At 39.4% G+C, this 13,323-nt stretch overlaps 1 protein-coding gene across 6 annotated transcripts in view; it reads right to left on the reverse strand.

Moving 5' to 3' along the window:
* tfap2d (transcription factor AP-2 delta (activating enhancer binding protein 2 delta)) overlaps positions 1–13,323 on the reverse strand; it is a 212,742-nt gene that overhangs the window by 147,534 nt on the left and 51,885 nt on the right. For 2 of the 6 annotated variants that reach the window (XM_073932949.1, XM_073932956.1), the window contains one exon: positions 2,070–2,370. The gene's annotated coding sequence lies outside the window, so the exon portion shown is untranslated. Of the gene's footprint in view, positions 1–2,069; positions 2,696–2,894; positions 2,979–7,889; positions 8,046–13,323 lie in introns of all 6 variants that reach the window. The other 4 variants (XM_073932953.1, XM_073932955.1, XM_073932954.1 and 1 more) reach the window with 4 other exon arrangements.

Raw genomic sequence — 13,323 nt, forward strand, 5'->3', positions numbered from 1 at the left:
CTGGGGCGTTAGGACTCACGCAGACCACAGGTTAAGCGCCCCCTGCTGGTTTTACTAACATCACTTCTAGCAGTAACCCAGTTTTCTCATGTGGTCTTCCATCCAGACCAGGTGCAGCCTTGCTTAGCTTTAGTGGGTGACCATGTAAGAGTTGCAGAGAGCTAGCTGCTGGTGTTTCTGGAGAAACATAGATGTTAATCCAGGATCGCATCGTACTTGTTTTAATCATGACATGCACAAGTTACCGTTTCCAGTGTCATGCGAGAGCTATGGTAAAAAATCATATGAAAATCGATTCTGTGTTGATTCTAAGATGATTAAAACGATTCTCTTTTGAATCAATTCTGAGCTTAGTTTTGAATAGCAGACAGCACTCTAGGCTAGTTTTAACAACACTCTTGGCTATTACTAATTCCTAAAATGAATAGTTAAGCTTCCGAAGGGTTAACGCAAATTACAAGAGTTCAAAATGAGCTTTGTTTACATGAATCTTGTAAAATAAAAGTCAATTTAATGTTAGCTTGGCACGGGATTAAAAAGTAGGCTACAAATGGTATTAGCAATAGCAATGTCATTGGTTAAATTTTTTCCCCCTAGTCTTTTAAAAAAGCGTGGTTTTTAGGTAAATGAAAGTTTGTGTCAAAGTTTAACATCAATGAGGTTGTTTAAATCTAATTAGGAGCAAAAGATGTTAGTCTTTACAAGCCCCACTGTTTACTAAATAATGAGTGCATGTGTCTTGTGAAATGGAATTACAACATTACAAAGTGGTAAATGCTCTGCTGTTCCAACTTTATTTGAAATGTGTTGCAAGAACCAGAATTGTAATACATATTTATTTTGAATATAGATAAATAATTATTTATATTATGTGAAATTAGTAAATGTGGAAGTAAAAGTGAAAGTAGTATGCTATAGATCTGATGAAAACCAGAAAAGCAATATGGCATTCCCATTGATTTATATAAGAAATCTAAAGATACAGTAAGTAAATCAAACTAATTTTAGATATGCTATTTAAATCCTTTAAGAAGAATACGCTACCTATGTCTATGATAAGTGAGGATATGATAATTTTGCTGCCTAAACCAGAAAATCCAAATAAATGTGTATTATATTTAGTATATTTAGTGTAGTTTATTAATACAGTATTGAATTTTAAGCCTTAAAGATTTTTGTGAACTTTTCTCCAGCTTGAAAAATTTATTTAATTGAAAAAAGGGTCATGGCGAAGCAGTGGTGCAGTATGTAGTGCTGTCGCCTCACAGCAAGAAGGTCGCTGGTTCGAGCCTTGGCTCAGTTGGCATTTCTGTGTGGAGTTTGCATGTTCTCCCTGCGTTCGCGTGGGTTTCCTCCCGGTGCTCTGGTTTCCTCCAAAGACATACAGGTGAATTGGATAGGCTAAATTGTCCGTAGTGTGTGTGTGTGTGAATGTGTGTGTGGATGTTTCCAAGAGAGAAACAAGAAGGTCGCTTGGGTTACGGCTGGAAGGGCATCTGCTGCGTAAAAAAACTTGCTGGATAAGTTGGCGGTTCATTCCGCATTGGCGACCCTGGACTAATAAAGGGACTAAGCCGGCAAGAAAATGAATGAATGAATAAAGGTCATTTTGACCACCACACAAACAGAACCAAAAAGTTAAATAATAAATAAAGTGCTTTAAAGGCACAGTATGTCATTTTCACCACTAGAGGGCATGTATTTACAACAAACAAAGGTTTATTTTGATGACACTTTGAAATAATGTAATGTTCTAGTGTTTTTTTTTGTTATGAATGAATATATATTACATATTGTTCCTTTAACCATCTACTCTTTCAATATCTGTAAAACATACCACTAGTAGCAATGCATGTTGCTCAACAAAATCAGACTTCACCACAAAAACACTTTTCGAAACTTCTCGCAGCCAAAAGTCACACCAAACCGTCAATATCATGTCTATACGAGCTATTCATAAGGCCTCATGAAAGATGGATATATTTAGTGCCTTATAAATACTTCTGAAGCCTGTGCTAAGGGTGTATAATGATGTTTACAACAGGCGTATTAAAACTGCATGCGCTCACCTGTGTTAGCAGAGGCCAGTCCCTCTTCCCTTAGGCAGGTTACGGTTCTCGCTCTCCGAATGGCCCGAGGCTTCGGTTCTAACACACTCATCCAGACAGATCTCCTCTCCTTCAGTTCAGCTCTCCCTCTACTGCAGTCTGAGGCTCTTCATCTCGCTCCTTCTCTGCCTTTGTTTTCTTTAGAACCAATTATAGCTTCTTTTCAAGCTATTATTGCGTGTTGTCTCATCCCTCGACCACCGCCGTCCCCTCAGGTCCAATGGCATGCTAACGGCCGCAGTGATTATGTAAAGACTGATACCTGGAAGGAGTGGACATCTTTAAATAACCTAATCAAAAGCAACTGATTAGCTACTAAGTACTGACTAACTCATGAGGAAATGTAACTATTTTACATATTGTTAGAAAAGTCTGTGTGGGTCCAAACGCCCCAGTACAGTAAAAGGGATTCTATACTGCTCAGTGAACGTTGTCTTTCGAATGAGTAATAAAGCATCATTATTGGCTTCATTACTCTGTCTTCTCTTCACTAATCAGCTTGTGTGTGGTGTGCGTTCTGGCACAATATGGCTGCCGTTGTGTAATCCAGGTAAATGCTGCACACTGGTGTTGGATGAGGAGATTCCCTGCAAAAATGTGTAAAGCGATTTGAGTGTCCAGAAAAGCCAACACAGGCTCATTCTGAAAACGTAGTCCTGTAGACGTTTCTGGAGACCGCAAATTATGTAGCTGGAGGTACATATGGCTGCATTTCATTTTTTTTTAGGGGAACGCTACGGGGGGTATGACGCCATTTCTTTTGGCGCTTACTGGCTAATCGCTTACCTCCATGTGGAGAGCTTACCCGGTGCAACCAGTTTGTCCAGTTAGCTCGTAGTGTACGCCGGTTGACTTGAAACGCATAGAGGACTTCATGATGACGACCAGGTTCGAGTCCGGGAAAAAGCGGTTCCAGAAATCAGGGAAGAAATAACAGAATGCAAAAAATAAAATGTGGTAAAATCCAAAACTATATGGGTATAATCAAAACTGGTATAAATCAGACGAGGGCTTTTCTTTTTCTGGATGGCTTTTGTAAACCATCGGTTGGGTTTAGGGGAAGTAAGTGGGTGGGCGGGTCAATCGGTAAAATTGGTTAGGTTTAGGGAAGGAGGAGGGTGGGTCAGTCAATTGGCCTGTTGGCCAGTCAATCATTCAGTCATTCAGTCGGGCGACAGCGGCCTCGGGTTTATGCGAGATAATCGCGGGTGCTAACGGCACTTGCGAGAGCCTCTCGACGGATTTGTGAAAACAAAAACTGCAAATATACGTACTTCCCGCGACGTATTTTGCAGTCTCCAGAAACGTCCATAGGACTATGGGAGCCTGCCCCCCCACCCCAGTCTCTCTCTTTCTCTCTTTCTCCCGATTTGTCCTCCATCACAGGGATTGGCTGGAGTGATGTTGGGCTTCTTTTTAAAATTGGAACAGTCCGGGAGAGCGGAGAGGGAGTGAGACGAAAAAAAATTATCTTACGACCCTGCTCTAGGTCAAGGACGTAACATAAATTGGGGGCTCGTCCGGGATCAGAGGCATAGTGCCAACCAGCAAAAGACTTTGTGCTGCTCCCGTGTTTTTGCTAATCTGGTAAACATTTCATTAAATATCTGTTCAGCATTAAAGATTACATTCATTTATTAATTTTCCTTCGGCTTAGTCGCTTATTTATCAGGGGTCACCACTGCAGAATGAACCGCCAACAATTCCAGCATATGTTTTACGCAGCGGATGCTCTTTCAGCCACAACCCAGTACTGGAAAAATCCATTTACACTCACATTCACACACTGGCAATTTGGTTAATCCAATTCACCCACAGTACATGTTTTTAGAATGTGGGGGAAACCGGAGCACCCGGAGGAAACCCACACCAACACAGGGAGAACATGCAAACTCCACACAGAAATGCCAACTGACCCAGCCAAGACTCAAACCAGCAACCTTCTTGCTTTGAGGCAACAGTGCTAACCACTGAGCCACCTTGCCACCTAAAGGGTACATATTCATTCATTCATTCATTTTCTTTTCAGCCTAGTCGCTTCATTAATCTGGGGTCACCACAGCATAATGAACCGCCAACTATTCCAACATATGTTTTATGCAGCGGATGCCCTTCCAGCCACAACCCAGTACTAGGAAACATCCATGCACACTCACATTCACACACACACACTCATACACTACAGCCAATTTAGTTTATTTAATTCACCTACAGCACATGTGTTTGGACTGTGAGGGAAACCAGAGCACCCGGAGGAAACCCACGCCAACAAGGGAAGAACAAGCAAACTCCACACAGAAATACTAACTAGCCTAGCAGAAACACAAACCAGCAACCTTCTTGCTGTGAGGCAACAGTGCTACCCACTGTGCCACAGCGTTGCCATTAAATGGTACATATTTTTAATTTAAATGTTTATATTAGTACCTAAAGTGTTCATATTAAAACCTACAGTAAATGGTCTATACTAAAGTCAGAGATGTATTTGTGTCCTTGTAAAAAATGTATTGCATAATAAATGTTTTAAAATAAGAGAGAAATAGATTGACTCTTGTTTAGATTTAATTTTTCTAGTTTATGAAGTGAAACATCAAATGCTGATGTTAGCGGCTGTGCATCTGTTGCAGCCAAATTCATTTCTGAACTGCTCATTCTCAGAAAAGCAGCCGCTTTGATCATCATATTCAGGAGTTGTCAGCACAGCAAAATAATATAGCATTTTTAATGTGTTGGTTAATGCTTGTGCTGTTTTGATGTGGTCTGGAGGGCACTGACTTTAAAAATATCTTGCATCAGATCTTGTTACAAATATGATTTCGTAAATCAACTCCATATCAAATTAGAACAATCAGAAAAACTTGTGGATCGAATGATGTTAAATTAGATGAGCTTTTACTTGAAATAAAATAATTGTTTTCAATACTTTAGTACATTTAACTTAATCTAATAAAATAACTAAATCTAAAGTAAAAACTATGGTATACATGATTCATATTAATAATAATTTTGACCTGTAAAACTGTAATAAATAAATAAATAAATAAATTATATATATATATATATATATATATATATATATATATATATATATATATATATATATATATATATATATATATATATATATATATTTACATACACTCTAAAAAAATTAACATAACTATTTTTTTTAAAAATGCCAGAATAATGAGAGAATTCTTTATTGACAGTTTTTTTTTTATTAATTTCTAGTTTTTTATTATCTAGTTATTAATTTCCTTTTTTATTAATACATTTTCTCAAAAGTTTACATAAAAAAGAGAATTTCTCAAAAGTTTACATACATTTTCTTGGTATTTTTATAGCTTTGCTATTAAACTGAATAAATTTGGTCAAATGTTTTGGCCATCCTTCCACAAGCTTCTCACAATAGTTTGAAGGAATTTTGGTCCATTCCTCTTGACAGAACTGGTGTAACTGATTCAGATTTGTAGGCTGTATTGCAGGCACAAGCTTTTTCAACTCTGCCCACAATTTTTCTACAGGATTGAGCTCAGGGCTTTGTGATGGCCACTCCAAAACCTGCACTCTGTTGTGCTCAAAGCACATTTTAACTAATCTGGCAGTATGCTTACGGTAATGGTCTGTTTGGAAGACCCATTTGTGGCCAAGTTTTAATTTCCTGGCTGATATCTTGAGATGTTGCTTCAGTATTTCTACATAATGTTCTTTCTTCATGATGCCATCTATGCTGTGAAGTGGACCAGTCCCTCCTGCAGCAAAATAGCCCCACAACATGATGCTGCCGCCCCCATACTTCACAGTTATGATGGTGTTCCTAGGCTTGCTTCTCCTTTGTCCTCCTATTGTAACACTGGTCATTATGACCAAACAGTTCAATCTTAGTTCCATCAGACCACAAAACAAGTCTCCAAAAAAGTCTTTTCCCCATGTAATTTAGCAAATTGTAATCTGGCTTTTTTGTTGATTCTGGCTTGTTGATTTTCCCATGTTGTCACACAAGGAAGCAGTGTGTTTGAGGTTTTCCTTTAATACTCTTCTACAGTTGTGCCTCCTGTTAACTCAAATGTTGTCAATTAGCCAATCAGAAACTTACAAAAGCTTGACATCATCATCTGAGCTTATTCAGAGGCATAATAATCTAATTGTATAAAAACGTACAAAGAAGGTACACATTTGTACTTGAAGGGTCCATATTGGTACCTCAGAAGTATATATTACTACCTACAAATTTTAAGAGGAACACTTTTGTACTTTTTAGGTACCCATATGTACCCTTGAGGTATTAATATGGACCTTTTAGGTACAAATTTGTACCTTTTGAAAAAGATTTACCTTTTGCATACCTCTATCTCTGAGAGTGTATGGAAGAAATGACTAGGAATAATAAACCGCAGAAAATGGTCAAACTACTTGCTGTACAAACAAGTCTTTGCATGAAAGTGCAAGACGAAAGTCTCAAGTCAAAAAGATTCAAAAGGCTGCGTCTGCTCATACGCAAGGAATAGGGTGAATAGGTGAATTGAATTAACTAAATTGTCTGTAGTGTATTAGTGTGAATGAGTGTGTTTATGGGTGTTTCCCAATACTGGTTTGTGGTTGGAAGGGCTTCCGCTGGGTTAAAAATATGCTGGAATAGTTGGTAATTCATTCCACTGTGGCAACCCCTGATAAACAAGAGGAAAATGAGTAAATGAATAGGGACAACATGAAGAAATTGTGTGAAAGCCCGCATTCTTACAGTGTACTTTATATACTTTGAAATGTTGAGAATGTGACAGTTTTCCAGCCTCAGCAGTGCTAGCTATCATTGACAGAAGCGCTACAAACACCCGCTTTACTTTAGGATCATACGCGGCTTTAGGGCGCGAGGCCTGACAGGTCACGATCCCAACATCCCGCTCTCGGCGATCCCAGATCCAGAAACACTCACTTCAGACGCCAGTCTTGTCTCTTCCCTTGCACTGGCATATGATGCTAAGGGGCTAATCCACGTATTAAAGCTAATTTATGGAGATCCGGTAAGCACTGCCTTTAAACATGCAGTCAAATTAATATTCAAATGTAATTCCTCACCTAAAGAAATAAAACATGCTAATGGCATACTAATTTAGTTGCAGCTGCCGTAGCTCAGAGGCTGATGGTCTGATTTCTCAAGGCCGAGTATTTAACACCGCAGCCGGAGAGTAAAGCGAGGAGTTTTCATCCCGCAAATGAATTAGTAAACAGCGAGGCCGTGTTTGTTGAAGATGTTTTTTCCTGTCAGATAGTTTGTTCATTACAGCGTTCGTCCTCTCGAGCCAGAAAAAAAAAAGAGGTCACGTTTTAACTTCAACCTCGTGTCATGCTGGGAAACGTTTTTTTTATGCAAACTTGATTTAATTACGACTTATATAGGGATGGATGTGCGGAGTAAAACCCAAACCGCGAGGATTGGCGGGAAAGTTTGGCGCATTATTAACCGTCACCACCTGTGGCTGTTTTTTTTCCCCCCTCCATATCGGCTGCTTTCACGCGCTTCTGCGGGGGATGATGAATAAAAACAAACGAAATATGAAAATATAGACATTGGTTTGTCATTGTGTGCTGTCCTCCAGGGGGGTGAAATCTATTTGCATATTCATATTTTCGACCGGATACATGAATAATTTCCCGCTCTCTCTCCAAAGGTTATGCCTCATTAATTAAAGCCCAACAATTACAGGGAATATTTTCTATTATTAATTGTGTTTTTTAATGTGTGTGTGGCGCCGCATGGAGCTGTTATAATTTATAACTGACCTGAACTCGTCTTTCTAGTTTCCACCCGGTTACCACTGAAAGCCAGTTCACCTTGGGCAATGACAATCTCCAGCTTAACCTCTCAAAGAGCCGCCACAGGGCAGTTCCTCCAGCCCAACAAACAGCTCCTCCTAGATCTTCCGCAGGGAATTGACTCTGCACAAATGAATCGGACCAGAGAACGAGTGCTTACATGAGCTCTCGAAGAGCAGCCGGTTAAACAATCCATTTATGTCAACTAGAAACAGATTGAGGGACGATTCTGCTGCTGAGGTGAGCAAATCGCCAGCATTCATAATCACAAATGCATTCAAAGGTAAAACGTGTCATTTTCCCCAACCTAGAGGGTCAGCTAAAAATAAGCCACGACCATAAGCTCACGCTATTGGTTGATGAGGTAAATGACATATTCTTATTTCTGTTGGAAAAAATTATTTGTTGCAAGTACAAAATATGCAGTGTTGGGTAAAGTTACTTTTAAAAGTGATATAAATGAGTTACTTTTTAAAGAAAGTAATGTGTTGTGGTGTTTTACAGGTGTTTTTTTTTTTTTTTTTAGGGCACCTATTATACACCTTTTCAAGATTTAAAATAAGTCATTTGTATCTCCAGAATGTGTCTGTAAAGTTTCCGATCAAAACACTCATCAGATTATTAAGTATATGCTTCAGAATATTGAAATTTACTGCTCTGAACACAATGTAGGTGTTTTTGTTGTCTGTGCCTTAGGCCCCGTTTACACTAAGTGAAGTTTATTCATAAACTAATTTCGAGAGGATCACGTGCTTATGATTGATTTGGCTGGCCTCGAATCAAGCTAATGTACGAACCACCAATCAGACTATTCATAACCAGGTATAAATAACCAAACACCTTACCTTTAGTCATCTTCGTCTTGAAGAATCCCCCCTTCCACCCCATCTCCTCCTCTTTTGTCTACAGGGCAGCACGGCGGCCCAGTGGCTAGCACTGCGGCCTCACAGCAAAATGCCTCTGGTTCGGGCATCTACCCAAATGGTCAGCATTTTCGTGTGGAGTTCATGTTCTCCCCGTGCTTGCGTGGGCTTTCCCCGGGTCCTCCGTTTTCCTCCCACACTCCCAAAAACATGACACTTAAGTAAATTGACTAAACCAAATTAGCACCAAATTCGATTCAATTCTGTCAGCAACGCATCCCCTTACCAACCCTCACGCAGCAGGAGGGGGGGGGGGGGGTTCTCGAGATCTACCCAAGCTCAAACTCCCCTCTCGACCTGCAACAGGAGGGAGCCCCGGGCTCGAGGCTCTCATGAGCTCGGGGCTCTCTCCCGGGACAGCATGCCAAACTAGCTTATTACCAATCATCAGCTAAGTGTAAACTCTTGAATGCGTTTTCGTTTTAAAACACATACATTTTGCTACGATTACGCCATCCGTCCACACTACGGAGTTTTCGAGCGAAAAAAATTGAGCGTTTTGAAAACGCTGGAGAGGCTGTTTTCATTCTAAAACGCTGCTGCTCCGTCTCAGTGTGGATGGGGGAAAACTGAGACATCTGAGAGCCAGGGCTGCCGACATTCACCTCTCTGATTAGGGCTTTTCCTCAATATTAAGTAGCCCACACACAGTTCAGTCCCACATCCTCTCCTTGTAAGTTTAGACTTCGCAAGTTTGATATGGAAAACTGACTCCTGAGGACACGTCCGGTAAATCTTCAAAAGATACAGTGTGTTTTATAACTTCATTCACATCACCCTGGCTGCGTTGTTTCACTTTCTTAACAATAAAATAAAAACAAGATTTAAGGAACTGCCTATTTTCATTTTGATATTAGCAACTTAACAGACAGCAGAAATGTTGAGGCGTTGAGCAGCATATATGAGCGTCATCTTCACTGTGCATATTTATAACAAAACGGTGACTATCCTGTCACAAAATGCGGCGAAAATTCAACACAATGGTCTGTAATAGTTTGATTGCGGTGTTTTCATGTTTACACTCAGAGAGCAGCATTTACAGCGGATCTTTCAGTACATAATATTGTAGTCATATTAATGTACTGTAAACTAAGTAAGTTAGAAATTATTTGACTACGGTCTGTTTCTAAACACTAAAAGAGTACTGTTGACGATACGAACTAACTTTGCCATCTGAATGAACAAAGAAAGGGCACTGATCACACACACCAAATCTGTAGAGACAGGACAATCAACACCAACTGGAGCCGCCTCTTTTTTAAAAGGAGACGAGCAGGAAATCCGGATTTCACCATTTTCAGGTGCAAAAGCTCTTGAGTAAAAAATGTTACGTACAAACATATTTCTGCCGCGTGTACTATAATCCACACGTGAGTCCAGCATGGCTGGAAAATAAAAACAAAACCTTCACTGCAGCACATTATAAAAGCAACACTGATGACCCATATCTCCATACAATTCTTCTTCTGCCACTTGTTTTGGCAACACAACATGTCGTCTCTGCCATCTGAACACTGTTTCAGGTAAAACAGTCTTCAAAGCTATCATGCATATTAATAACGTTGCACCTCATACACAATAGAGCGCCCTGATTGGTTGGAACCAAGTCTTTCTCATGAATAAATGCACACTCAGAGACGTCACGAAGTACTCCCAGGTACAGATGCCCAGTCTACATGCTGAAATACATGCAAGGATCTTATCGGCGTGACGCAGCTTCAAAAATTCGTTTCAAACCGGAAGAACGAATTTGTTCAAAGTAACGCAAAAACAACCTATTTTCACTTTTTTGTAAAATGTATGTGTCCTAATAGTTTTTTTAGTAGCGTGGGACACATATACGAGTGTCAACAGCTCAAAAAATGTGTTTTAGTGTTTTGTGACCCTTTAAATGCTAGTTCCCACAGGCTTGTCAGAGTGTCTCTGTCCCTGTCACATAAACAGCACAGTGACAGACATGAAGGAAGCAGATCTCACGTAAAGTTTGTGAGAAATACTGAAGTAAGAACTTTCCCAATGATTATTTGATGTATTTTTTGTGGAGTTAATTCAAGCCTTTCTGCAACGATGAGTCACACACAATGTCATTACAAAGTTCATGCACACTTAGCAGACACACACATACAGCACACACGTGTTTAACTTTGCACTGTTTTTGCATAGCAAATGTAACAGGATACACGTTAATATCCACTGCTGTATGGATATCCGTTGTGTTAATGTACAAAATAAATCTGATTTAACGTTTACAACCCAGGACTGAAGCGTCTGCTTTTATAATTATGCTGATATGCGGCTGTGGTGATTAAGAAGGTAAAATCGCTGTAATTCATTACAATTAAAAACGTTTTAAATTTGTGAAACTCCTTCTTGATCACATTTGACGATGATTGATGATCACAGAGAGCTGAAGAGATCTTTTAATCTCAGTGGCTTTGTACAAGTCCTGTCTTGTTGATATTATTATACGTGTTACTATAGAGACATGTTAATACGCAGCTGTCAATCAATTTGATGGGCGGGCAAACCGCACTCCTACATCACCTTGCGACCGGCCTCAAAATGGAAGGGATTTTAAACCCAATTTAACTTTAGGAAATTTAAAAAAAGAGACTTATTGCTTTTATATCATTCCAATGTGACTGTGGAGACACTATAGCTACACACAGTTCTGTCCAAACAGCTTACAAAAGATGATTTTTACAACAGGTGCCCTTTAAGATAGGATTAATATTGTAATATATTACTTTTAAAAGTAACTTTTCCCAACACTGAATGCTTGTATGATGAATGGTATCTGGTTCAAAACTAAATTATTTAAATTTTAAACATCTAAAGAACTTAATTTAACGTTATTTCTGTTGCTGATGTGATTAAATTGCCAGCATTTATGATCACAAATATTTTAAAGGGGAAAAGTGTCATTTTCCCAATCTAGAGCATCAGTTAAAACTTTATACTATATACTTATATTTTGTAAATGTAATATTTTTGAGATTGATGTGGCTCCATAAGCGCATGTCTTTCGACTGTGGGGGACACTGGAGCACTTTTTTTTCTCAGTGTGCTGTCAACAAATACCATCTTTGATGTTATGATTATCTAATTTTGCAATCCATTTTTAAACACCATGGAAACGAAGCACCCGAAACAAACCGGACAGCCCAAAATAAGACATTCAACTCATTTCTGAAAGCTACAAATTCAAGCTCGTGTTGAGTGAAATAGCGCCTGACATGCAAGCATGTGACTGGCCTGAGCAACAAGTTTCCTGCGAGACTCGAATATTTGTCCGCTGCCTTTTCAATATATTTGTTGATTTCAGGGCAAAAAATAATGACGGTAAACCAACTTGCTCCAGACGGCTTTAATCTTAATTAATTACCTCCCAGTTTCAGTGTCTCTAAAAAAAAGAGTTGTGCAATATTTATTAAATCACACCGAAAAAATTGGGAATGTTGAGGGAGGGAGAAAAAAATCCTTGAAATTTTCATCAAACGTATTCTAATCAGGCAGTCGTCAGGTCAGCTAATGAGATGGCAGGAGAGAGGGCCTGACACTGCAGGCTCTGGCTCCCTCTCTCCCCGGTTTTATCCGTCCGTATATATCGCGCTTTTCGCTCTCTCTCACGCGCTTTCATCATCGTTGAAGCTCATTAGTCCATCTTTCAGGCTTCCATTTGATTATAGTTTCACTTTTTTTTAAAAGCGCAAAATATTTCACTCATTTACTCTCATTAGTCCTCAAGGTCATCGTTTGAAGCCGCTGCTGTCAATATAAGATAAATGGAGCCTTGGCTTCCTCTCCCTCTCCGCCAATCTCCTTCAACTGCTTCACAAACGTCTCTCGCTGTCCTTTTGCTCCAGAGTTACACGGCTGTAATCATCTCTTCACTTTTACTCGCACCTTCCTGACAGAAAACCAGCCAGAAAGCAAAGTGGAAGACAAAGACAGAAGTGCAGAGAGAGACTCGTTTAGCTACTATTTCTATCTGTATATGACAGTATATGAGCAATTCCAGCGTTATGGATGTGACATTTGCAGTAAAAACTCAAAACATAATTCAGAGAGAAAGTATATGTTAACATTATATTGAATCATTTGTTTATATTTTCCAAAACAACTCATCACAGAGTTATGGGATTAGAAAAAATATCAATCCGTAAACATTTTTTTTATATTTTAATTGAGGGAAATAAATGTTGTGGATGTGACAAAAAAGCATGCGAGTTAACCAACCCAGACTCTTGATGGATATGTACCCCTGTCTACATTTCTGGAGAGCACCAAAGACGTCCCAGGAGCTGTTTTTTTGCAGTTTCTGTTTTCACAAATCCACCAGAGGTCGCTGTGTACGCTTTTTGAGATCTCAAATTTCTCCCGCGAGTGCCATTCGTGCCTGCTGTTCCACCAAATCCAACAGTGGCCACTGTTGACTGACTGACAGATCAACTGACCCACTCTCTTCCCTTAACCCA

The sequence above is a fragment of the Danio rerio genome, chromosome 20, assembly GCF_049306965.1.
Source record: "Danio rerio strain Tuebingen ecotype United States chromosome 20, GRCz12tu, whole genome shotgun sequence".
Classification (NCBI taxonomy): Eukaryota; Metazoa; Chordata; class Actinopteri; order Cypriniformes; family Danionidae; genus Danio; species Danio rerio.